This window comes from Epinephelus lanceolatus, chromosome 12 (genome assembly GCF_041903045.1).
Source record: "Epinephelus lanceolatus isolate andai-2023 chromosome 12, ASM4190304v1, whole genome shotgun sequence".
Lineage (NCBI taxonomy): Eukaryota > Metazoa > Chordata > Actinopteri > Perciformes > Serranidae > Epinephelus > Epinephelus lanceolatus.
The window spans coordinates 11,188,997-11,214,943 of NC_135745.1; the positions used below are offsets into that span (position 1 = coordinate 11,188,997).

The window sequence follows — 25,947 nt, forward strand, 5'->3', positions numbered from 1 at the left end:
AAGCTTTCTTCTTATCATTTTGGGCAAATCCCCTGTGGTTTTTATGACTGTTAAAGGATAAAATACCTGTTAGATAACCACTTTTTAGAACATTACATGTTGAGTTAACTAGGGCCTTTGAGTATTAGAACCTGTTGCATGGCGTTGCATACCATGAAATTGACAGCTGTAAGAGAAATCCCATTTAACAACTGGTTCTTATTCCTCCTATATTGATCTCTCATTCATTTGTCTCTTGTGTTGGAGTTGCTTCCAGTTATTGACTCTAATGTCTGTACGGAACAGACTCTGTTTTTCTGCAGGAACTGAACATCACTTCAAAGTCCCACTGACGAAACAAAGTGTCACCCTGGCAATAAGGACATCCATCTGTGAGATAAGTACTAAATACTGAGCAGGATCAGGACAAAGAGATGCTCTCCTTTTTAATTATTATTACTACATGTCAAAGATCGAACACTGTGGGGTAAAAATAAACCAGAAAATCAGTAACCCTGTCATTCCCTAGTTGACAAACAGTTATCAAATTAAGATGTTGCTGTGGTAATAGACTCAGTATATTTGCATGGACAACTCTCTAAACATACAACAGCCAAGATGGATTTGATGGGATTAGAACAAATTCCCTCTTGATCAAGATGAAACCACAGTGAATCTAAGAGTTTCTTCCTTCTTTAGTAAGCTGCCTTGTATACTAACTAGTGCAGTGCCTGTTCAAAACGTGCTTGTTCAGAATGGGCTGACTGCTGGACCTCTGGCTCCAGGGGGGCCTGGCCCGCCCCCATAGTCCACAGCCGATTGTCTTATTTACTGGGAAGGCAGAACAATGTTTAGGCCTGGATACTGGCCTATTGCCAGGTCTTTTTGTACTGCAAACAATATTTAAAGTTGCTGTATGTAACTCTGGAGAAACATAGTTGATTGTTGAGTCTAGTTTCTAAGTCATCGAACCAAACCACCAACCCAAAGCATCTGCATTTGATGACATTGGAATGAGACTCAACAATAAACTATCATTCTCTAGAGTCACATACAGCACTTTTAATGTGAATATAAATTGTGAGCAAACGCACACAGAGCTTTGCCAAATTGGCAACTTTCTCGCTGGACTTACTGACTTTCAGACCCTTTTGGCAACTTGCTCAAGTAAAATCAGAGTAAAGTCAGTCAGCGGCTCCTCTGCCCAGGCCACTAATGTTTTTAGACTTTGATATTTGATTTAATTTAGGTTGTGATTTCAGGTAACCAAAATTTAATGTCAGGACAACATCTAATGCCAACGTCAATCTGATGTAGAATACTAACAATAAATGATGGTGAAATTTTGTTGGTTTAAAATTGTATTGTTAATTAAGTAACCAAAATCCAGAGTCTTCCATATGTCTCATGCCAACATCATCTTGACATAGAATAATGACATTTAGTCATAAGGCATAGAGAACAAAACCCACCATCTGTAAAATGTCATAATGTTAAGATCCAAAATACATAAACTTCTAACGTCATTAAACATTTAAAACATTGTCAAGCTGATATCCATTCCAACCAAAATTTAACATTCATCTTGTCTGACATCATATTGACATCCAGTGCCAGCAGGGTGGCAGCAGCACAGTGTTTCTCCGTCCTTCTCCTCTCATGGCATGCACACGCAGGCAGGAGTAAGTTACTATGGTTAGCTTGCAGATATCTGATATCTGAGCCAAGACTTCCTCTTTTTTGTCCGGGTAATTTAAGCTAACTAGTCCATACCCATTGTTAGCTTTGTCACCTTCTACCTATGCCAATCCTCAATGCCTATATGCAGTTTCACATAGATTGACCACGTCAGTGAGTAGAAAAATGTGGCCGAATGCCTCACTGACAGTTTCCGCAATTATGTACAGCATACCATACCATGACTTAGTCACACCAAAAATTAGAAAAAAAACCAACAAAAAAACAAAACATTCGGCCACATTCGGCCACAGGGGGAGCCACAGCGATCGGTCGTATTTTTCTGTTGTTACAGCGCCACCCAGTGGCCTATTAGAATTAAATTTCTCCAGTCACCTTGAGGCGTCCTGTTCTACATATCTACCAAGTTTAGTAAAAATCGATATGGCAGTTAGGCCTAGATAAGGAATTAGCTCTCTAGCGCCCCCATTTTGTTTGATTGGGTCAATAATGGAGGGGTCCCCTCAGATTATGTGTGGTCATATGCCTACAAAATTGCATGGTGATCGGTGAAACCCTTGAGATGTTATACACCTTTATGTGATGAGCCACGCCCTCCGCAATATTCATTGCTTTATAGAAGCTCAGTTTTAGTAAGTTTTCCAACTTTTGTCAAGAGGGAACTTTAGATATTGGTCCCTAGATTATGTTCACCAAGTTTCATGCAGATCGGTCAGACTTCCTAGGAGGAGATTGATTTGAAGTGTCTTTCAAAAAATTCAAAATGGCGGAAAATCTATATAACTGGAAGTTATAAGTTCTGAGGCAAATTTGTTCCTCATGAGGAGAGGCATCTCTGTGCAAAGTTTCATGTCTCTACGACATATGGGGCATGAGATATGCCCATTCAAAATTTGCAATTTCAATCGGTTGCTATAGCGTCCCCCTTTGGCCAGTTGATGTAATATTGCTTCATTTGCATCCTCCCATGACCCTCTACCACTGTGCCAAATTTCACATGGATTGACTGAGTCAGTGAGGAGAAAAATGTGGAACAGACACACAGACACACAGACCCACAGACAGAGTTTTCATCATTATATAGTAAGATATAGTAAGATCACTCCGAGCAGCTATCCCTATTCAAATGTATATACATTTACAAAAAGATAATATAAAGCTAAATCATCGTCAGACAACTGCCAATGGGTTTTGCCTCTCCACATGGACTACTACTACTGGAACAACTAACTGGAACCCGAATGCTTCCAGTACAAAATCTTGTCCCGTTTCCTACTGATTCCACATTTGTATGCAGATATCTTTTTATAGAGATTAGCTTGCAGCTTTCTCGAGAATCACAGATCCAAACAACTTCATACTCAATGCTGCGCCTCCTTGGGTCCAGGAACAAAAGCATTTTTTTCGGAAAGTTACATCGCTGATGCCTATGTTTGCTACAATGTAACATCTCCAGTCTCTATTTCTTCATCTGGTCTTGAATATTCGAAGGTGTAACACGTACTGTAATAGGGGTTCCCTCTCAATGCACTACAGTGTTTACATAATGCACAAGCACTAAATGTGTCACATTGATTTCAAGAGCTTGCACTCATCTCTGCATTTCCTTGGGTCTTCAGCAATACACCGCCAAGTGTGAAGAATGAGCAATTGTCGAGAAAATCGAAGTACAGACATACAGACAAACAAAAACTCCTTCCATTTTAGTTATATGTAGCCTCCGAGCTATGATCTGTGTGTTCACCTGATTGGCTTCTGTTAGTTGCTGTTACATTGTCAGAGAAAAATTATCTTATGAAAAATCCAACATGAATCTAATTTATTATTCGTTTATTAGTGTTTTCCCTCTGTGTTTTCCAGCTGTAATAGCTGTGAGATTTTTGCCAGCCTTTTCTCAACGGAGATTACATAACAGCACAAGTGACACAAATACACCAGTGACATTCGAATGGGATTTGTTTTTCATAGTTAAATATGCTTAAGTGGTTAGCTGCTAGCTAGCGCCACAGCACTTCCTCTGCACATATTACAAGCATTGAGAGTTACAGTAGCATTACACTCACTGCTGGCCTTATGGCTCTAAAGGGCCATGAATTGGCCCCATTACCATATGCTGCTCTCCAGGCTGCTCTTTACCCGCTTCTTTTTTTTTTGTTTTACTTCATTTACTTCCTGGTGAACAACTGCTTCGTCCCCCTCCTTTCCCTTCTCTGCAATTTACTCAAGGTGTTACACTAGATGCTCTGGAGCGTGTTTCCCACAGCTTAAAGTGTAATGTACAGAATGAAACGGCTGGTTTCAGTGCACTTACCATAACTTCTAGACTAATAGCTACTTTTTGAAAAGAGAAAAGACAACAGGAGCAAGTAATTTAAGGTTACTTGAGCAGGACTTCACAGTTAGACACTAAATGAACTCCCACAGTGCTGTTATTCTTAAAAAGGAATGCATTGCTCATTATACAACACCCTTGATGTCCCAGAATTAATCATTATTGCGCTTTGTGAATACTTAATTGCCCTTCATTATTTTATTTTCTCTTTCAGTCACCAAAACTGTCAATTTCTCTACATACTTATTCTTTTAAAATTGGATAAGTTGGCTCAAGTTCTGCAGAGTGATTACAAATACCAAATGGTATTTTTCAGCTTCATCAACCCACTGAACTGCAAATCATTGTAAGCCTGTAAGGAACAACTTGTCATGCAACTCTGTCTCACATAAATTTCATTTACATACTATTAATTTGCAACAGCAAATATGTTTTGGGAGAAACATAATGCTGCCCGGACTATGTTTTACCAACATAATGAGAAAGCACAAGTTGAATGCAGCAATTCCTACACTAGAAATATGTTGCCAGGGAACATAATCCAGGCAGGTTCCCCCCCAGCATAATTGGCAAAACAAATTAGTTGTATAAAAATCTAAATTCTGGGAGTGTAAATTACTGTCGTGTTTTTTCTTATCTAAACTTGCTAAACATGAAAGGGGAACAATTTATCACATAGAATAAGAATCAGGACATGTTGGTTGTGATGCTGACATAGGGGGGTTAGGGAGGGACTATTGTCTCAACAGCAAGAGGGTTCTCAGTTTGAACTCACCAGCCAGCTAGGGCTCTTCTGTGTGGAGTGTCAGTGTAGGTTTTCTCCAGGTTCTCTGGCTTTCTCCTACAGTCCAAAGAGGTTTAGGTTAACTGTTAACTCTAAATTGTGAGCGTAAATGGTTGTCTGTCTCTGTGTGTCAGCCCTGTGATAGTCTGGCAACCTGTCCTGAGTGTACCCTGCCTCTTGCCCAGTATCAGCTGGGATGGGCTCCAGCTCCCCCACAACTCTGAATTGGATAAGTGGTTGCAGATAATGGATGGATGATATTAAGCAGTTGAATTTGAAAAGAAATCCAATTGGTATAGTAACATGAAAATGACCCTATATATATAAAAGTGGGCATACTTTTGGTCGTTTTCAATAAAAGGACATTTTAATTAAGTCTTAATTAAATCTTAATCTTATATCATACCAACCCAATTGCCAGAATAAATGCTGGCATTGTACATTTTTGCAAACCACAGATGCTTCACGTGTACATTATTATGTAGCGGATACATTGGAACTTTATATTTCAGCATTACTGTGGATAGCGTAATTAGGTTTAGGCACAAAAACCACTTGATTGTAAGTAACACCTTTTTCGCGGCACTGTCCTGCCTTTTGTTGTTTGATGGTCTTTAGTCTCGCCCAGGTGTAATGCCATCCACCATCCCCTATACCTTCTGATGACAGAGTCAGCTCATTACTATGTCACTTTAGAAATATCGATATGATACACACACTATGAAATGTACAAATGTAAGGTATCTGTGGTATGCAGAAACTTTCAATGCCAAACTTTTCTTCTGCCCACTGTACTGATCATACAATGCCATTTCAAACAAAAGTGTGTTTCCAACTTTGTGGCAGCAGCTTGTGTTTGGCCTTTTCTCATTTTCCCCTGTACACAAAGTCAGTGCCAAAGAGAAGTGGTTTTCTGGGTTTGGTGTGGAAGAGCCTGTGAGGAGCCCTGACCTCATCCCCATACAATACCTTTGAGATGAATCAGAACACAGAGTGTGAGCAAGGTTTTATCACCCAACATCAGTGTCTGACCTCACTGATGCTCTTGTGGCTGAATGGGAGCAAATCCCTGCAGCCAGATTCCAAAATCAGAGAGGTCCACAACTGGTTGTCCAAATACCTTTGTTTATTTCTTATACTGCTTGGCCAAAGGAAACTGATCAGGCCAAAGCACGTTATCATTTTAAATTAGTTTATACTATGTGATCATACATAAGAGAGCATGTGTCACACAACAATTTTTCCAGTGACTGTCTATATCTGTCAGAGTATGCCAACACCCACATGGCCCTGCAGGGGTCTGCCCACTGGAAGGGACAGCATGTGCCAATGAATCAAAGCTAAATGATAGTTTATGTGGCGTGACTACCATGCCTACCATCTGGGACTGACACAGCACCAGAAGGCTGAGGCGAAGACAACTCGAACATAAACAGGGATGGTACTAATGAGACAGCAAATTAGGAAAGTTATTTACAAGTCAGAGACTGCAGTTTCTATTGATCTGTGCTATTGTACGGCGAAACGGGGCGATGCACGCCTACGCAGGCACAACGGTCCCTGTCCCTCTCTCTCTCTCACACACACACACACACACACACACAACGACAAAGTGAAGCCCTAGCCTCGCTCTGTCTTACACACACTTGTCACACACATGGAGTGCTCATGAGGAGAGTGACAAAGGGGGTGTGATGCTGGCAAAGTGGGCTAGACTTAGTCATTATCAGCTTTCTGCTCACACAGGAGAGCAGCCGGCAACACAAGTCATACATCATTTCCACCTGTGATGGACCGGGGGAAAAGAACCAGAGGGATCCAGCAGTGGAGAGAGGATAGTGAAAAGCTGAGTGGCAGGGAGAGATTCCCAGCTCATTCTGCACATAAAGAAGCTCAAAAAGCAGCACAGTTCCCTGACAAAATCACACATCAGATGAAAATAGAGAGTGACTAGGATCTGTCCTCTGCCTTTGTTCGCACAGGTAAAGTCATTAGAGCAGGCTGTGAGGAAACAGCATGGGCGCGCCGGTTCAATGCTTCATGTCTCACTAATATAGGTGCTCCCCACTGAGCTGGTCATAATTGTGCCATGGAGAGAGGATCGAAAGCCCTTGTGTGCTGTATTTGGGCACTACTTCACATACAAGAAGACAATCTCTTCATGTTCCTTTCTCACCTAATTTAAATCAGCCCGCTCTGATTCTCCATGACAAACTCTGGAACGATTATTTGAACAATTGGCTGGGGACTGCAAGTTTTTTTTGTAGGTGATCGGATGAATAGTGTCATGCTGGCAAGGGGATTGGTTAGAAATGAATTGAAATGACAGGTGGTGAGTGTTAATTAGGGAGGGTATAGTTTAATACAGGTTTAAAAGTGCAGAAAAAAAAGCTTAAATTGACAAACTGCTGGATGGAGAGAGGAGGGTGACTGGGGATGATCTCAAAAGAAGAGGGGACGACTGTAAAAGGAAAGATAAATGTGAAATGAAAGATGCAACACGGGAGGGACAGAGAGGGTGGGAAGAGAGGGATGCAGAGGGTGAAAAACCAGCAGGGTACCACTTTTTGAAGACAAGTGTGGACCGGGCTCTGTGCTGTAAAAGCACTAGGTGAGGAGAGGAGAGGAGAGGAGAGGAGAGGAGAGGAGGTTGAGTGGGAACAAAAAAAATAAAAAAAATAAGAGTGTGTGACTCCGCCACATCTTATCTGAAGCAGAGGCGGAGTGTTTCTCGCGGTGGTGGTGGAAGGCGTCGAGTTAGGGGAGTCATTAAAAAAATGTCTAGTTGGCTAAAGCGCACGCACTGGTTTTGAAAATAGCTTGAATAAAATCTGCATCCGTTTAGAGGGAGTCCATCACACAGGCACTCATACTCAAGAGGGCTTAAGGGAAAAGGCCAGAGAGACGGAAGGGAGGATCAAGGCGGGGAGAGTGTGATTTAGGCATCATCACGACTGTTAGAGACAGAGAGAAGGGGTGATCGCTGAGGCAGGGATGGAGAGATGGAAACAGTGTTTGCTGTGTAGGCAGAATTTTTTATTCTTCCCAAGCCACTACAGGGTTAAATGAGACTGTATGCAGCGAGAGTGAAAGTGAAAGTGAATGTGATGCCTGCTATCTCAGTGCTAATGGGGTTAATAATGGAACAGTGTAGATCTTTTCCTTCACAGGCTCCAGGGCAAGTGGTATAAAACACTGCATGTTGCTGTTTAACTTGCCTTGTGCAGAGAGGCAGGCCATTAGCTATTACTGAGCCCAGTTCTAATGCTATATGGAGTAGGAGGATGTGTGTGTGTGTGTGTGTGTGTGTGTGTGTGTCCATTAGTCCATTAGTATGTGAATGCCTGTACTTGCATGCTGGTGTGGGCGCACCCAGGTGCCTAAGTGCAAACACTGCTAAACAACGCAGAGTCCGCCTCCCCGCATCAATCCTGAATCGACGGAGGCTCCTTTCAGGCCAGAATGAAGTACAGAAGAATGTACTAGTAACTTAAATAATGAAGCTTTCAGCAACACATTCATTGAAATATGCGGACACACTGCATATTCACTTCAAATGAAATCCAGCTGCAAGGTTATGAAGAGAACATGTACACAAGCTCCAGCTTTTCCGTGATATCAAGTAGCTAAAAAGCTTGACGTTGACTGACTCTGGAGCGTACTGACAAAATGATAAAAAATGACAAAGTGGCAGGCTGGCTGGCTGGTTGGCTGAATGACTGACTGATGTGACGAGGAGAAGGGGAAAGTAATGTACAGTCTGCAGCTGGCTCAAACCAGTTAGACTCGCCGCTGACATTCGCTTCCACCTGCAAGATATTGTGAGAGAAACAGAGAAATGAGCGGCAAGAGCTCAAGGGTAGAAGAAAAAAAAGGGGAGAAATACGACACAGGGCCAATGGAGGAGGACTGTGAGTGAGAAGGAGAGAAAGACAGAGAGAGAGAGAGAGAGAGAGAGAGAGAGAGAGAGAGAGAGAGAGAGAGATGTGACTGAAAGCAATGTTTCCAGCAGTGATTTTACTGTCTATTGAAGCAGAAAGCACTGAACTTTAGATGAAATATTAATACAGAGCGAGAGAAACAGAGGGATAGAGAAAATAAAAGGATAAAAAAGCACGCTGGTATTAGCCACCTCTATTTTAATTAGTTCCTCCTTTCATTTCATTTCCTTCATCTCTTATTTGGGCTCAGAAGATGTAAAACTTAATTACAGAATAACAATTATTGGAAATTATTGCCTATTACCTAATTGTTTAAGTTATCGCCATAATCATTATTACTCTTTGCAACCACAACCGAGCGCTGGAGCCAGATGGAATTAGTCAAACTGTTTTTGAAATCAAACACTTAATTTTCCCTCGGAATGTGCCGCTGCGGATCCAATGAATCCAGAGGTCAGGTTTAATTAACACAAGGTGTTGTCCCAGCCCTGAGGCAGGCTGCACACTGGACATGGATTTGCTGAGATGAGTAATGCTTCCTCTTGAGACAAAAAGGCATCGATTTATGACAACCGTGAGATGGTAAGACGGAGACGCTGGGAGAGAAGGACTTAGAAGAGTTCACCTAAATTGAATATTCTTGCAGGCTTGTTTGTGTAAAGTGATTTACACTAATTGAATACATTATATGATGCCAGTGGGTTTTGGGAAATGCGATCAGGGCCTTTATTTATCACGTCTCAGAATCACTCCCAGGAATAGTGCTGAAAGTTAACCCAGGACAAAAAACACTCCCACCTCAGAGTAGGACTTGGAGTTATTTATGAAGCTTCCTACACTTTCTTCCAGCAACAAGGACTGACTCTACTCTCTGAGGACAACTCTCTGAGCTGCAGAATATAAGGTATGATGAGTAGTTTTTCTGACAGTTGCAGTTTGACATATTATACAGTGGAAAAAAAATTCAAAACAGGGAAAAAGCAACATTTTTCATGTGGTTATAGCTCGATCTCCATTATCTGTAACTGCTTATGCTTTGCAGGGTCGCAGTTCTCTGGAGCCCAGCTCAGGCCAGTAAGGCAGGTTTTAAAGGACTACTAAAGAAATACATCAACAATACCATGCTCTTATCAAGACTTTTTAACGTTTCCTAAAATTGAGACTTTTATATGTGACTTTTTCTGTGATGTAATGCAGTGTAGTGTATTGTGGTGATCAGTCAGTCACCAGTCTGCCACAAAACTAACGCATACAGACAGACAACCATTCACAATCACATTTTTTTCCTGTGGCCACAAATAACTTAGCCTGCATGTCTTTGGACTATGTGAAGAAATTAAAAAACCCTCCAGGCAAAAGAACATCATGCAAACTCACACGGAAAGGCCTCAGCTGGCCAGCAGGTTTAAACCCAGATTCTTGTAGCTGTGAGGCGACAGTGCTAACTGCACCACTGTGTATGCACAATATGATGCAAAGATGAATAAATAGCCTCAATATCATTGTGACATTTACCAATAAGCCCTTTCATGCTGTAAGTAAACACTGGCAAGCAGCTCTTGTGGCTTAAACAATAAATGTAGAAGCAATTTGACTTAGCTGTGTCTTCATTATTTTACGATGCTTATATTAGAGCCAAGTCTTGCCTGTATTGTGCAATATTACGCACTCAGCAATTATATAGCTACACTACACCCCCTGTTATGTGCCCTCACAGGTGGTCCTCATAAATGATTCATTTCTGTAATGTCAAACAGTGTTGAGAAATATATTTCTTAAATATTACGCGGCTTGTTTTTCCACACTGAGTGGAGGGGAAATGAATGAATCATTATCTGAGATGCTGCGCAAGAGATCAAAGTTTGATTTTTTTTTTTCTCTGCAGAAAAACATGAGGTCCGTGGTTTTGGCAGAGAGCATGCGCTCCTGCATCCTGCTCAAAATCAGTCAAAAAATGAATCAATATATGCTACAACGGTTATCTCTTATTTATCTCACTATCATCTATTAATTTTTTTCCTCCCACTGAATGTTCCTGAATGTCTCTGCATAAAGGCCACCTCCTGGCAGCTGCTAACAGGTTAGGACACTTATGGAGCTTTCCTTATGATCAGCAGATATAAAAGTCATTTCCATTTCAGTTGAGGAAATGCTTTTACTCCTAGTCTTAAAAGTAGGGCCAAAAATGCATCACTCTGCAGAGTTCTGGCCAGTTAAGACTTGTTTCCTACTCTGAGACACTTGATGAACATGGGACCAGATTCATAGCATATCAGAGAAGAGAGAGAGAGGGGACGAGAAAATGATCTGTACAGAGAATAAAATGTATGACCGTAGAAGCATGACTGAGATTACATCAATTTGATTTAATAAAATTGTAGCAGCAGTGCCTTCTGGTTACAGCGAAAGGTCTTCAGATAAGTCAAAGAGAACTAGAGGATAATTGGTTGCTGCACTACCCAGGAGAGTTAAGTCAAACTGGTGTTGTCATTGCAATTATCATCACTTTATACATCTTTAACTAACATCAGATAATGGGGGCAGATGTTGATGGCACTATGAATATAAATGTACAGACTGTGAGCTGAATAAATACGTCATTTGCATTTATATAGATAAATACATTTAAAGCAATTTCTGTGTAACTTATGTGTTACTTTTGGAAACTAGCCTCCCCCTCTCTGCCGTTTAGCGTGTTTTATGCAAAGCAGCGTGCTCTGCATTCATGCACTGTAGCAAAATGAGCCTGGTGAGAATTGAACCCATAATTGCAAGTGCAGCAGTTACAACGTGCTAAACCACATGGGAGCCTTCGTACAGCTCTGGAAAAACAATGACAGTGCAGGTGCACAGCTTTCGACAATGTTAGCGAAGAGAAAAACACTACTTACAGAGGGAAAATCTAGACAGACATTTTTATTTGAAGCCAGAGTGTAGATGTTTCCTCTCTCCCCTTCAAGTCGGTGCAACAATGAATAGTTTGGAGCTGTGATAACAGTTTGTTTACTCCTTCGAGCGACTATATGAGGTTATATTCAGGACAGGCCTTCTGTCTTCATCCAGCCTGCACCCTTGTTTTTCTCACCATCAACCATCCTTCCTGTAGCGGTTCTCATTCCAGAACATTTGTTCATTTTCATCAAACATCAAGCCACTCCTGCTTATTTGTAACCTATTTAAAAACAGCTGGAAGCAACAGATTCCCACAAGGCCCTGAAGGGTCCATCTTGGCATCAAATCTCTCCATGCATACACAAAAGTTTACTTTATACGTTGTGGAATGATCATCTGTTTAACCAAAATGCTGAGGTATATTCATGATTTATAAGAATGCTGTTAACGTTTTGGAGCAGCACTCAGTTTGGCCTTGCCAGCCGTTATGTATAAGGGATGAGAGTGCAGGGCTGAGGCGATTCATTTTGCACCCCTGCGGCAGAGTAGTTTACCCACTGCCGTTTTTCTGACAGAGACCGTATAGTGGATGGAGCTACGAAGCATATCTCAGGGGAGATGACGTGCTGGCCCGTTTCCAGCTGCGTTCTGAGGGAACCCAGGGAGAATAGGGTCAAGAGTTGTAGAGAGGGCAGGAGGGTACGGCAGAGACCTTGGGGAGCATGTTCAGTTGGCTGCTCAGGGATCCTCAGAGGGTTAAGTTGGGATTGTACATGTTCAGCCGAGTGGACATCACTGTAGTTCCTCAGTGGCAGGGGATAAGAGACTTTAAGAGACTCTCAAAGAGTGTTCTTTTCTGCCCAACTTCTTTCCAAGGATCCATTTAGACTGACTTGAGTTTGAAACAGGATTTGCACTCGTGTAAACCAACAAGAGAGGCAAGCTAAGTGAAAGAAAAACCAAAAAAAAAAAAAAACCCACCCAAACACACGCTGATGTGAGACAGCTAGCAATGGCCCGCCACACCCCGTTGAGGATGTGCCGCTCACAGTCCAGCGACTCCATTCATCAAGCTAGACAGAGAGAAAGAGAGCGCAAGAGAGGAGAGGAAGAAAGGAGAAGTAAACAGAGGCTGAGAGGTGAAAGGTAACGTTGCAAGACAACAGCAGAGGGATTGAGTGCTGGGGAGACGACAGCAGGTAAAGGTAGGTATGCACAAAACAGACAGGAAGTGAGGAAGGGGTGATGGAAGGAAGGAAAAAGGAGAGAAAGGTTTAGACGCTGCCGGGAAGGTTCCCATTAACATGGAAATCACTTCCTCTTCCCCGGCTCTCCATGGCTCACTGATGGCTCGGCAAAAAGAGAATGGCTTTAGCTCCTATTATTCTGCGTGAGGGGGCACACTGCCAGGTCAGATGAAAAAGTAACGCAAAAAAATAAAAAATTGTCAAGACAGTCTCTTTGCGCCCTGTCTCCCTGCCTTTCCTGTGTGTTCTCTATGGGAAAAAGGGACCTGGGCATTGCCGCAGAAAGTGTGATGGATTCACCTAATTTCCACAGGAGCCAAAGCTTATACTGTACACTGGGAAGGGAAAAAGAAACAGGGACAGAAATGGCCCTATTTGGGAGGTTTAATGAAGTTTTAAATTTCCCTGTTTTTCCTCCGTGATGGCAGGTAAAGTTGTAAGAATGGAAATTCTCTGAGTGTGGAGAATTTAAGACCCTCTTGGGTTTCCATAAAGCTGGATTGCCCACATGCAGGTCTATTGGAAACCTTGTGTTGTATAGGGCGATTACTGCACGATGAATCTCTCCTCACAGGCTCTTTTGGCTGCACAGGATTGTACAAGAAAAGCCCATCAGGGGGAAGCGCTGCCCGCGGATTCCTCACAGGAGCCGCCAATTTGATGTGGCTCGAATGTCAGTGTAAAGCCTCATTTGTTTGTTTATGTATATGTGCAGAAGAACAAGAGATAGCGAGAGGGGGGAAAAGAACAAAAAAGCCACTATGCATGAGGCTGACTGACCCTGCTACTTCAAACTCGTGCACCCCCTGGACACACAACACACAATACAGTTAGTGGGCTGCAGCAGCATTCATACCAATGCAGGGTAAAAGCCTTGAGGAATCTTTCCAAGCAGAGCTCTGTACTGTGCCACCATAGACTCCAGGGCAAAGGCACTGCAATGGCAGGCCTAATTGTGCGGTGTGATATGAGGGAGCCATTTCAGGAAGGGCTTTTTATGCCTCAGCGCCCGCCCCTGAGGTTGGCTGCATATACAGATTTTGCATATGTACTGTATGTAAGGCTGTTTGTGTTAGTGTGCGAGTGAATCCTCCAAGGATGTCTTTAAACATACCGAACAGTCACATTTGTTATAATAAATCACGTAAAGTCCACTCAGCCCTATGCTTACTTCCCTTTCATGTTGTACAAAAATATGCATGCATGTATAAACAGAAACAGACATATCTGTCTGCGTCATGGCCTCTAAACACAGCACTGAAAACCTGCTTCATTCCATTTCCCAGCATCCCATCAGCTCTGTGTGAGATGAAGTGATTTTCAGCTAGCCTGATTATCACTGTCGCCATAAAGCCATTAGCTTTACTCCTCTCCTTTCTTTCCGTTTCCCCTCGTCTCTATCCCTCCATCCTGTCGTCTCCCTCCTCCCTCCTTCACGCATTGGTGAACTTGCCCCCAGGACTCGCTTTCATGCATTCTAAAGAGTGCCGGCTTCACGTCTTTATCGTGCCAGTCCAAACAATGGGGGACGTCAGCGTGTGGGTGGCAATCATTGGACGGGACGACAGGACGTGGGCGGCCGAGTTGGACTGGATTGGCCTGTGCGCGTGTCCCTTAACTCTGATGAGCCCATTACTAGTCCGCAAATGCACATTAGTCATGCCATTTAACTAAATTCATTATCGATGCCCTATTGAAGGGGACACAAGTTATTTTCGATATGCATTAGATTTTATTGAATGTGATGCGACTGCTAAATAGGATATAACAGAAAATGATGGAGGCTGATGCCAGCACTGGTGGGTGCTCCTTCTTTATAGGCAATTTTATCCCACTTCCATTTTTTGTGTCATCTAAGTGTACCATTGTTATATAGGAAAATGAGAAGAACAAGGCATCTCACAGTACATCCCTCATGTTCTATTAACATTATTTTAAGCATTAATATTGTATGACCCATTATCCATAATTGAAGAACTGTATTTGAAGAAACTTCGACAGCCGATATTAACCCCAGGAATGGGAGCTATCGCTTGGCAGTGAACACAAATGTTCATTAACAATAGCTGCAGCAGTTTATGGTGGGAGATGTGAAAGTGGACGGCTTGACAAATGGGATTCCTCAGCACAGACACTTTCTGCCACACTGACTAAAAATGATTGTGCGCTGAGGGTGTTTTAAAACAGGAACAGATGGGAGAGAGTGTGATAAGGGACACAAGGGGTACCGGGTGTGTGAAGAGCACACACTGAGAGAGTGGGAGTCAGGAATGCGTGTGTTGGAGAGAAAATGTATGTGTGTCTCTGGGCCTGACAGGAGATGACAGAGTCTGTCACCTCTCTGTCTCCTTGTCTCCTCACATCTGACTGATCATTCAAGCGTGCACGAATCTGTGTGTGTGTGTGTGTGTGTGTGTGTGTGTGTGTGTGTGTGTGTGACCCAAATGCATGTGAAAAAAAACATAAATGTAGATTGCAGAAGAAGCTTGTGCAACGGATAAAAAAAACACACAAGGTTAAGTCATTATGCCAATCTGTGAGAATTCTTTTAGCTCACCCACTCATCCTTCTTTGTTGTCTGTACTCCTCTTTGCCTTTTTTTTCATCTCATTCTCACTAAAGGACATAATACCCTGATTATCTCTCCTGACTTCCTCCATTTTCATTCACTCCCCCGCTCCCTTTCTTGTACGTTTGTCTCCTTGTCTCCTCCGTCTCTCTGTGGTTTCCTCTACGCTCTTGGAGCCTCTTCTCACCCACTCCCTCGTTGCATCTACCCTTTGTCTCACTCTTCTGACAACTTTATCGCACCTTTCTTAGCGACTCCATCTTTTTCTCTTTCAGGAAAAAAAAAATACACACTTAAGTGCACACACACAGGAAGACTTGCACACACCTCCTCTTCCTCTCTTTCTATCTCCTCCCATTCACACTCTCTCTGTTACAGCCTCGCTCTCCGGGGAAATGAATTAGTAATATTTATGATGAAGCCCTCTCTGAACTACTCCCTCTATCTCTACCCTCTCTCTGTTTCATCTCCCCGGCGTATAAAATGACACTGATCTTATCGGCGCTACCTATGTAGTCATCTGTCAGCCCATCTATCTTTCCATCCATCAAACCGCTGGGAGAGTGATGGCTCCCTCAACGTTTTTATGTGGCACCGTTGGCAAGCCAAGGTTGTTTGGAAACCACATAAAAACGGGAACCAGCACCTGCGCCTCCGTCTGCGGACTTGTCACCGAGCAGAGTTGTAGCTATTCAAACAGATCTCGCAGGCAGAGCAGAAGAACCAAAGTGTTCCGGGAGCACAAGTTATGAGTCTCCCGATGCGTCTGGGAGTTTCTGTTTGTGTAGATAAACTATAACAAAGTGCTGCTCCAACTGTCACAAGGCAATGAATGAATGTTTTGCCCTTTGACAGCCTACAGATTCATTTGAGGAGGTGCAGTTGGCGTACAGATCTCAGGGATCGGGCCGGATCACTCATCAAATGTTGACATTTCACTGAGAAGGAGCATACGGAGAGTGACATTTCACTTTCTGATGTTTCAGATAGAAGAATGTGGTTGTGAATCATCTCTGAAAAAAGTTTTTAATTTAGAGGATTTAGATTAAAGCCAAGATTGTCTTGTTTACATTAAATATATAAAGACAGCATTCTGAACTAGTAATATTTTGAGAGCAGTGTGTCTTTAATTATTCTCTGTATACTTTTAGTCATTGAATGTGAACATTCAGGATTCTTCTAATCTAAGCACTGGTGATCATATTTTCAGGTATTTATTTGCTCAGTAGCTCAGAATTATGCATGAAATGTTGTTTTATAGTATGAAATAAATACAGCAGGTAGATCAATAGAGAGAACAACATAATCTCTTATCAGAATCTCACACCTCTAAAGTGCTTGATCTACTGAATGAGCGTGATGAGAATAAACTGCAGCAGTGTAGAAAAAGTACTTTAGGTTTGTTAACACCCCAAGGACTCTGCTGAATGTATTCCAACAGCAAAAATGCAATAAGCTTCAAGGACCATTACAATATCGTATGTTAGGATGAGTACGATTCAAAGGTTTTGTGAAGAGGTAACAAATGACACTTGGTTTAATGCATTAAACTTCACTCTTAGCCTTGGAAATAAAGCCATAGTTTATTTATTTTTTCACAGCTTGTGGTTTATTTGTGTGCTTTATCTGAAGCCTTCAGTGTCATGCTGCAACACATTCTTACTCCCAGCTCATAAAGTATGGCAGCTTGGTCAGTGGCCCTTTGCTTCAGACGATGACACTGTAGGTACCCCTCCAGTGTCAGTTTTGGATCCCCAGGGATGGCGTGTCAATTTACACTTGTTACATGAATTTGTGTTTTCCAAATAAACTCCTGTGTTCTCAGAAAACCGTATAGGTTTAGACAAAAGATCATGGTTTGTGTTAAAATAAGTACAGTACAGGCCAAAAGTTTGGACACACCTTCTCATTCAATGCGTTTTCTTTATTTTCATGACTATTTACATTGTAGATTCTCACTGAAGGCATCAAAACTATGAATGAACACGTGTGGAGTTATGTACTTAAGAAAAAAAGGTGAAATAACTGAAAACATGTTTTATATTCTAGTTTCTTCAAAATAGCCACCCTTTGCTCTGATTACTGCTTTGCACACTCTTGGCATTCTCTCCATGAGCTTCAAGAGGTAGTCACCTGAAATGGTTTCCACTTCACAGGTGTGCCTTATCAGGGTTAATTAGTGGAATTTCTTGCTTTATCAATGGGGTTGGGACCATCAGTTGTGTTGTGCAGAAGTCAGGTTAATACACAGCCGACAGCCCTATTGGACAACTGTTAAAATTCATATTATGGCAAGAACCAATCAGCTAACTAAAGAAAAACGAGTGGCCATCATTACTTTAAGAAATGAAGGTCAGTCAGTCCGGAAAATTGCAAAAACTTTAAATGTGTCCCCAAGTGGAGTCACAAAAACCATCAAGCGCTACAACGAAACTGGCACACATGAGGACCGACCCAGGAAAGGAAGACCAAGAGTCACCTCTGCTTCTGAGGATAAGTTCATCCGAGTCACCAGCCTCAGAAACCGCAAGTTAACAGCAGCTCAGATCAGAGACCAGATGAATGCCACACAGAGTTCTAGCAGCAGACCCATCTCTAGAACAACTGTTAAGAGGAGACTGCGCCAATCAGGCCTTCATGGTCAAATAGCTGCTAGGAAACCACTGCTAAGGAGAGGCAACAAGCAGAAGAGATTTGTTTGGGCCAAGAAACACAAGGAATGGACATTAGACCAGTGGAAATCTGTGCTTTGGTCTGATGAGTCCAAATTTGAGATCTTTGGTTCCAACCGCCGTGTCTTTGTGAGACGCAGAAAAGGTGAACGGATGGATTCCACATGCCTGGTTCCCACTGTGAAGCATGGAGGAGGAGGTGTGATGGTGTGGGGGTGTTTTGCTGGTGACACTGTTGGGGATTTATTCAAAATTGAAGGCACACTGAACCAGCATGGCTACCACAGCATCCTGCAGCGACATGCCATCCCATCCGGTTTGCGTTTAGTTGGACGATCATTTATTTTTCAACAGGGCAATGACCCCAAACACACCTCCAGGCTGTGTAAGGGCTATTTGACCAAGAAGGAGAGTGATGGAGTGCTGCGGCAGATGACCTGGCCTCCACAGTCACCGGACCTGAACCCAATCCAGATGGTTTGGGGTGAGCTGGACCGCAGAGTGAAGGCAAAGGGGCCAACAAGTGCTAAACACCTCTGGGAACTCCTTCAAGACTGTTCAAACCATTTCAGGTGACTACCTCTTGAAGCTCATGGAGAGAATGCCAAGAGTGTGCAAAGCAGTAATCAGAGCAAAGGGTGGCTATTTTGAAGAAACTAGAATATAAAACATGTTTTCAGTTATTTCACCTTTTTTTCTTAAGTACATAACTCCACATGTGTTCATTCATAGTTTTGATGCCTTCAGTGAGAATCTACAATGTAAATAGTCATGAAAATAAAGAAAACGCATTGAATGAGAAGGTGTGTCCAAACTTTTGGCCTGTACTGTATGTTTGTTACATAACTTAATTTAATTTAAAATTAAATAACAAATTAGATTAAATAACTATGTCAAGTAACATATGTCACCTATGTCATATGCCACACATGTCACATGACGATAACTATGTAACATAGTTAAAAAAAAAAAAAAAAGTTTTCATACTGGACAGAAAGAATGGTCTCCTGGGTGAAAATTCTGTGTTTGTTTGACCCAACGACATCCCTCTTTCTCACCTTACAAGGACTCTCTCACTCTTTACACTACATCATTGCCACAGATGGGCTCACATAGGCGTTGGTTGACAGCCCGGTACATCTCATATAAACATTATTGGCCCTTTTAGGCACAATGCGACAACAGCACCACTGAGTTTTGAAACACATTATTTCCAGTGGCTTGTTGCACTGCCCGGTGAGCCTGCACTGCCACTGGTTCAGCAGTGAGTGCAGCTGACATCGTGTTGAGTCTGAAAGGGCCTTAAAGGCTGCCTGTTCTGTAAGAACCAGACGCTGACAGTCACTGACCAAGCCACTGTACTTGACGCCCGGGGAATGAGAATGGGCTGCACATGGCCTTTGATTCGTTCAGTGTCATGGAGATGTATATGTTGTGAGCTCAGTAGCTGTTATAATTTCATCCATAACACTTTTACACAGCTGAGAAAACTACATTCACTGATAAAGACTGTGATGCGTATGAGAGCTCCTTGAAAAGGCAAGTAAGTGGATCTTGAAATGCTCTCTTAAACTACTTTTTTCAAGGTCAAGGTGTTCATTCTTGACTTTAAACCAACACACAGAAGAAGTCCTAAAGAAGAAATTTGAAAATATTCACGAGGAACCTGGGGATATTACAAACAAACACATTCAAATAAGCCAGGTACTTCAAGAAAACCTAAGAGATGAGAAAGAAATCAGAACTTTATTCGGATAAACTTCAAGGTTTGTTGCATTTGCTTTCTTTCTGCTGCGATTAGGTGTGACACCTATTGCATTTAGTGCAATTTTTTGCACATAGATTAACTAACCAACCACCTATTCTCACCTGATTTAAAGTTATTTATATTTTGCAATTCATCGATATGTCTGGAAGAATAATAAAAAGCTGAACATCGGTGCTTGTGTTTATAATACAGCACATTGTTTTCTGATACACTGCAATATTGGGAATGTTCTCATGCAACAGGAAGAACTGGGTCATGTTTATTTTCATGGGGTGTTTTTTTTAGATGTCAAAGGCATGTGTTTGTTTCTTTTTTGTTTGAGCTGTCTTGCATATTGTTTCCTCAGGTGTCAGTGTAGAAATTGCTGAAACTACGAGGCAATATTTGTATGTAATTTTGGTACTGAAAATAAGAGGTTAGGAAATTAAGGTAGAAAAAAAGAGACTGTTGGGTTATGGTGGATGCTGCGTTTTCTGCTTTTGTTGATATAATCTGTGGGACAATGGAAAATCCATTTAAATAAGACATCAAAAAGCTAAAAATACGCCTGTGTGTATTTCATCATGTGAGTACTATCCGTTTTATTACAATATCAGTTTCTTCATACATCTTAGTATTCTAGGGAAGTTATTCTCCTAAATAACCTACTTTCCAGAGTGGTTAGAACAAAGAAGTTGTTCTTTGTATTACAGTAAGTGGTCATCTTATTTCTATGCCCCAGTCTCTATTTCAATTTATCCCAAAGAGAATTCAGCTGTGGAGTACATACACACAGCTATAAATTATTCAGCTACAGCAAACACGGAAAAACATGTCTGAATAAATGACTACATGGAAACAAGGATATGAAATTTCACATCAGCCCAGCAACAACACCGCAGCCCCTCTACAAAGCTATATGATGCTGTGGAAGTGCCATCATCTTAATTTCCCTGTGGATTACCAGAGGAGTAAAAAGTCATCTACTATGCCTATCCCGAAGCTTCGAAACAGGAAGTTGATAATTTGAGATGTGATTTGATACCCAACACCCTTGTTTACTCTCAGACAATTAGTCAACCATGTATTCCACACAGCACCACCATAATTAAGAGCTTAATCAGGCAAGGAGTTGATGTGGAATGAGACAGTAATAGCAACTCCCCTTTAGCACAATTTTTACATCCGTCTGCCTTGTTAACAGTTTTTAAGGGACCGGTGGGAAACAAATATGTATCTGTTCACAATCTGACATATTCTCATGGAAAACAGGCCCGCTAAGAAGCATGTAGTCCAGTGAGTATTACTGTGAATAAAGCCGGAAAATATAGTCCAATGATATTTCTGGGTTAGAGACTTCAAATAATCTTTGAATAATTTTCAGCAAGACACTAAAAATGAGTACTTTGTCGACTGTGCGTCTAAATATTTGTCATCTTGAAATGTTCAAAAAGGCGCCGCTACCTTTAAAAAGTTTATTTGATATGGATGAAAATAAAATTAAAGCTTTTCTTGCACATAGGAATGCTGAGCTAAAACATCAAAAACATGTTGCTGTCCAAATACATTTGGAGCACAGTGTATGCCATTTGATAATGAGACCCAAAGGAAAGTGTGGTTAGAGCATTATGTTTGCCAATGAAGCGTCTGAAAATATCCCACATTTTCTACTTATCATTTAACCAAACAACAACTACAGTCTGTATGGTAGCCTACTTTCCCTCTGCTATACTGCCTCCTCCGGGCATAAGAACTCCCCTGACAGCATTCAAAACCATACACATAACAAACCCACTTAGTTCCTGGAATCATGTTTTGGATAGAGTGAAATTCTGGAGGACTGTGAAAAGACAAGCTCACAAAGCAGGACTGTTTTTTCTTCCTCTTGTTAAGGCTACAATGTACAGGCGATACCTGGTTCGTACGCTCCAGTGTAATCCTCTCCCTCTGGTAAATGCCAAAAGGAATAAGCAGTGTTGACCTTGGGAGACGCGGGGGCTGGATTTGAGGGTGTCTTTTTAAAAGCTTGGGTGTGTAATTGAGTAGAGCGGCGGGGTGGCTCGCTTTGATGGTGTTCGCACAAGCACAAGAGAGTGCGTGAGGGAACACAGGGGATCAGGGAAACACACACATATGCAGAAGCACACAAACCACGAGTGTAGGCTAACATCAATGCATTCAATAAAGCGCATGCATGCAGGGAGTCATCAGCAGGACAAGCAGAGGCAACAGACAGGACGTTTGGTAGACTGAGGTTTCAGAGCACCCGTTGGCGTCACAAGGCTCTTCATCACCCAGACAGATCAAAATGAGCCCAGTTCTCCTCCCAAGAAGCCCTCCAGTCCTCAGAGCAGCCCAGTCCAAAACACTTGCTTTGATGGGGGTTCAACTCAACCAACAAACGTCCCACCCCAGGACATCATTAGCTCAGTTTTGGCATTAAAACCAGTCATCTATTGGACTAAACCCTCGATGTATGCCTATCCAGCTCCTGACAGCTCTTTTCTTGCATCCACCTGCACTCTACTGTGCTATGTCATGTTCACCTGCCCTTGCAACTGTCACAGGGTAACAGTTTATTTAATTATACTTCAAATCTAACATGCTAGTTTTATTTGTCTTTATTACAACTATAAGTAGATGTGAACAGATTCATTCTGTACTACTTTTTTATATCCAAATTGCATTCTAAAGAGTGTGATTTCCAAACTGCAAGATTGAAACTATAATTTACATAATTAACAGAGTCTCAACAAGCCGTAGGAGGTGAAAGTTTTACATGCCAAGCATGGATTTGGCCAGCTAGAATGACAACTGTTGCCTACAAATTTACCCAGATGATTAAGATTAATTCCAAATTGGCCAAACAACTACAAGAAATTGTTGGGTTCATACAGTCTGCAGAGGGAGAGAAGTGAGGCAGAGAGACTGCATGAGCTGAGAGGAGCAGGTGCATGCCGGTGTTCTAAAATCAACTTGGAAGTGAGTTATTGTAGTTTGGTGTCTGATTTGGCCCGCTTCTTCACACAGTCAGCAGTTGGAGCTGCAGCAGCGGCTGTGACACATAGATTATGGAGGCTATTAAGGTACTTTAAAACTATTAGCACCTGATTGCTGCAATTTGTGTCAAAATTCACAATTCTTGGAGTCATAACTCAGTCAGATCAGAACACAAGACCTTATAGTTTTTAGTGTGATTTATACTTCAGAGGATGTCATATCGATGATATCCTCTGATAATGATATCAGAGGATATCATTATCTTCAATGTCCAACGTGAATAAATGCTAATAAATTCACTTCAAAATCACAAAAAAGACATTCCCTATAATTCCAGAACTTGCCTGAGAATCATCCCTTCTTTATGTTTTCATCAGTATCAAAGTATCCAGTGATAGCTGTCTGTAAATCCATCAGTACATTGCAAATAAAAATAATAATAGCTAATTCAGCATGCTTTTGATGGTACTCATTTGAGGGCAGCCTCACAGTGTCAAACTTTGAAATTCCCTGATCAAGTTGATTGCATCATGCCAGTTTTGGACAGGTAGCTAGCACTTAGCTCAGTGGTTCTTGGGTGTAAATGATAGACAGCTGGCAACTAGAGGTGTGTGAAACTCATCTTTAACTTTAAAGCAACTGATATCATTATTCTAAGCTGACTGTCTTCAAAGAATCTGACTGGGACTGTGGGACTCAGAGATGTGACAGTGTCTGTTCTGTCAGGCTGTGAAGCTAACGTTGACGTCAGCTTGAGCAGCTAAAGTGCAGAGCTGAGTCTTGAGTCTTTGCATTCATGTCCAAGTCAAGTTTCAGGTCCTAAACTTTGAGTTTTTAGTCCTTAACAAGTCCTAAATAAGTAATCTACTCCCCATCAAATGTAATACCAATTTAACAGATAAATAATTTCTTGAATTTTCAAAAATCATGAATGCTTTTTAAAATTAGTAATTTGGAGGTTGCTGTTCAGCATGTTTTGCAAACTACAATTCCTTGACCACCATGTAGCCTTGTTTTGTAAAGGAACAAAATTATCTTTGGTATCATTTTTTTCTTCAAAGGACGATCAGTAACATAACATTAGTTCTTCATGGTTCAAACCTCAAACTTGATAGGATGCTGTTTGATGGGTTTAAACAAAGTGAATATTCTTCAGAATTAAGTGTTGACTTGCTGGAGATGAGTTGATTCAGGAAATGAAGAGAAACAATTTTTAGCAGAGGTACATTTTTGAATAACAAACTTTTTAAAGTTTTAAGTATTTTCAAGTCAAAAGGCTCAAGTCCATACAAAGTCACGAGTCAGCGGTGTTAACGTCCTATTCAAGTTGAGTCTAAAGTCATGAGATTTGCAACACGAGTCTGACTCGAGTCCACATCTCTGTCATGATTCTATTTAAATATTATCAAGTCATTTCAAGTATACTTTTATGTGAGCTAAACTGGTCAATTTCTCAATAAAAACAAGCCAAGTCCTCTTAGAAAATTACTTTTCTGGCTGCTTGAACCCTGGAGGGATGTCATCAACAGGCAACTGCATTATATTATCTGATTCTATTCATGCAGAACAAACTTCAAAACTATGTAGAGTGCAATTAAAAGCCTTAAGTTTAATTTCTGGAAAATAATTAGCAATTTTAATTTGCAATCGCGTTGTTGCTCAGAAAAATCACAATTAGATATTTTCCTCAAATCATTCAGCCTTTACAATAATTATTACTTTTCCCTAAAAGAAGTGACATATCTCTTGTACTTTCAATTTTAGTAATACTTTAATAGGAAAAGTAACTTATCTTTCCCATCAGCCCCTTGAAAAATCCAAACGGAGTGTAATTGCACAAAAGCAATATATTCCAGCTTCAACTCTTTTCACTGTAATTGGAATAAGGTCAGCAATTATCTTGGAAGAGACAGAGTTTGCTTAGATGAGAAATGGCAGAAAGGATGACATTAAGTAAAAGATGACAAGAACACTGGCCATCAAGGCCGTTTGGTTCCTCTATTCGTGACGACTAACTGGCTTGTCCTTTTGAAGGTAATAAAGGAGGCACCTACCAATTTTGGAGGTACAACAAAAACAGAATTGATTCATATCATCCTCTAAGAAACATCAATGAATTCCATCCAACAACAGAGGCGAGCAAACACAGAGACGCCAGAGCAGAGCTGCACAGGGCCCAGCTCACCAGCCTGCTTCTGAATGACTAAAAGAATGATCATCAGTAAAATGTCCAACTAGGACAATAATGTCTAATAATTCAACTTGATTACAAATCTTCATGGGGACCAGCAGCAATTATGTGAATTACTAATTTGGTTAAAATTTTGTTTACACTTTGCCACAAGATAATTAAATCTAATTTATAAACAATATAAATCACACAGCAACACAGGACATAGACCTCTTCCATCTGTTGTTTGCACAAAATAACTTAATAATCACAAACAGTAAAATCGAGTTAAATGCTATCAAAATGTTATTTAGGAAGCCAGTTAGGCAGGCCCAGTTCCAGAACAAAATGACTGGGTGCATCTGAAATCAGTGGCACTTGTAGCCACAGTACTAGCAACGGCAATACAAAATAGTGTTTGTTTTACAGGTCCCGAGCACGGTCCTGCATGAACAGATCATGCTGAAACACAGCTGGAAAAAGTTGTAAACAGTAATAAGTGAATACAGCATGTTGCTCCTTTTCAGCAACAGGTTGCTTTACTTGCAACAGTTCAAAAGCATATCTTACATTTATATTCCAGAATATATCCAGTGTCCTTTCTCTCACAGAATCTATTTTAGTCTTTGAACCAGAATACAATCCATTTAACTGTAGTCCATTCAGCTTGTCAGATATCAAACAGAGCTAATGAACCATGCTCGTTTAGCAGCAAACTTATAAAAACGAATCATTATGTTCTGAGGGAACATAACTGTTGGTTTTGAGAGGCTATGCAACCCCACTAATCTGGAAAATGAATACAGCATGTTCCTTTTCAGGCTTTATGAGTTAGAATGGTGAGCATACCCTCAAACTCTGTCCCCAGCCTGACTCCTGCCACAATGTAGTAATGCACATATGTTCTTTAATTACT

General features: G+C 41.3%; 1 protein-coding gene across 1 annotated transcript in view; it reads right to left on the bottom strand.

Annotated features, from left to right (window-relative positions):
* cdh24b (cadherin 24, type 2b) overlaps positions 1 to 25,947 on the bottom strand; it is a 175,701-nt gene that overhangs the window by 46,320 nt on the left and 103,434 nt on the right. The window lies entirely within an intron of this gene.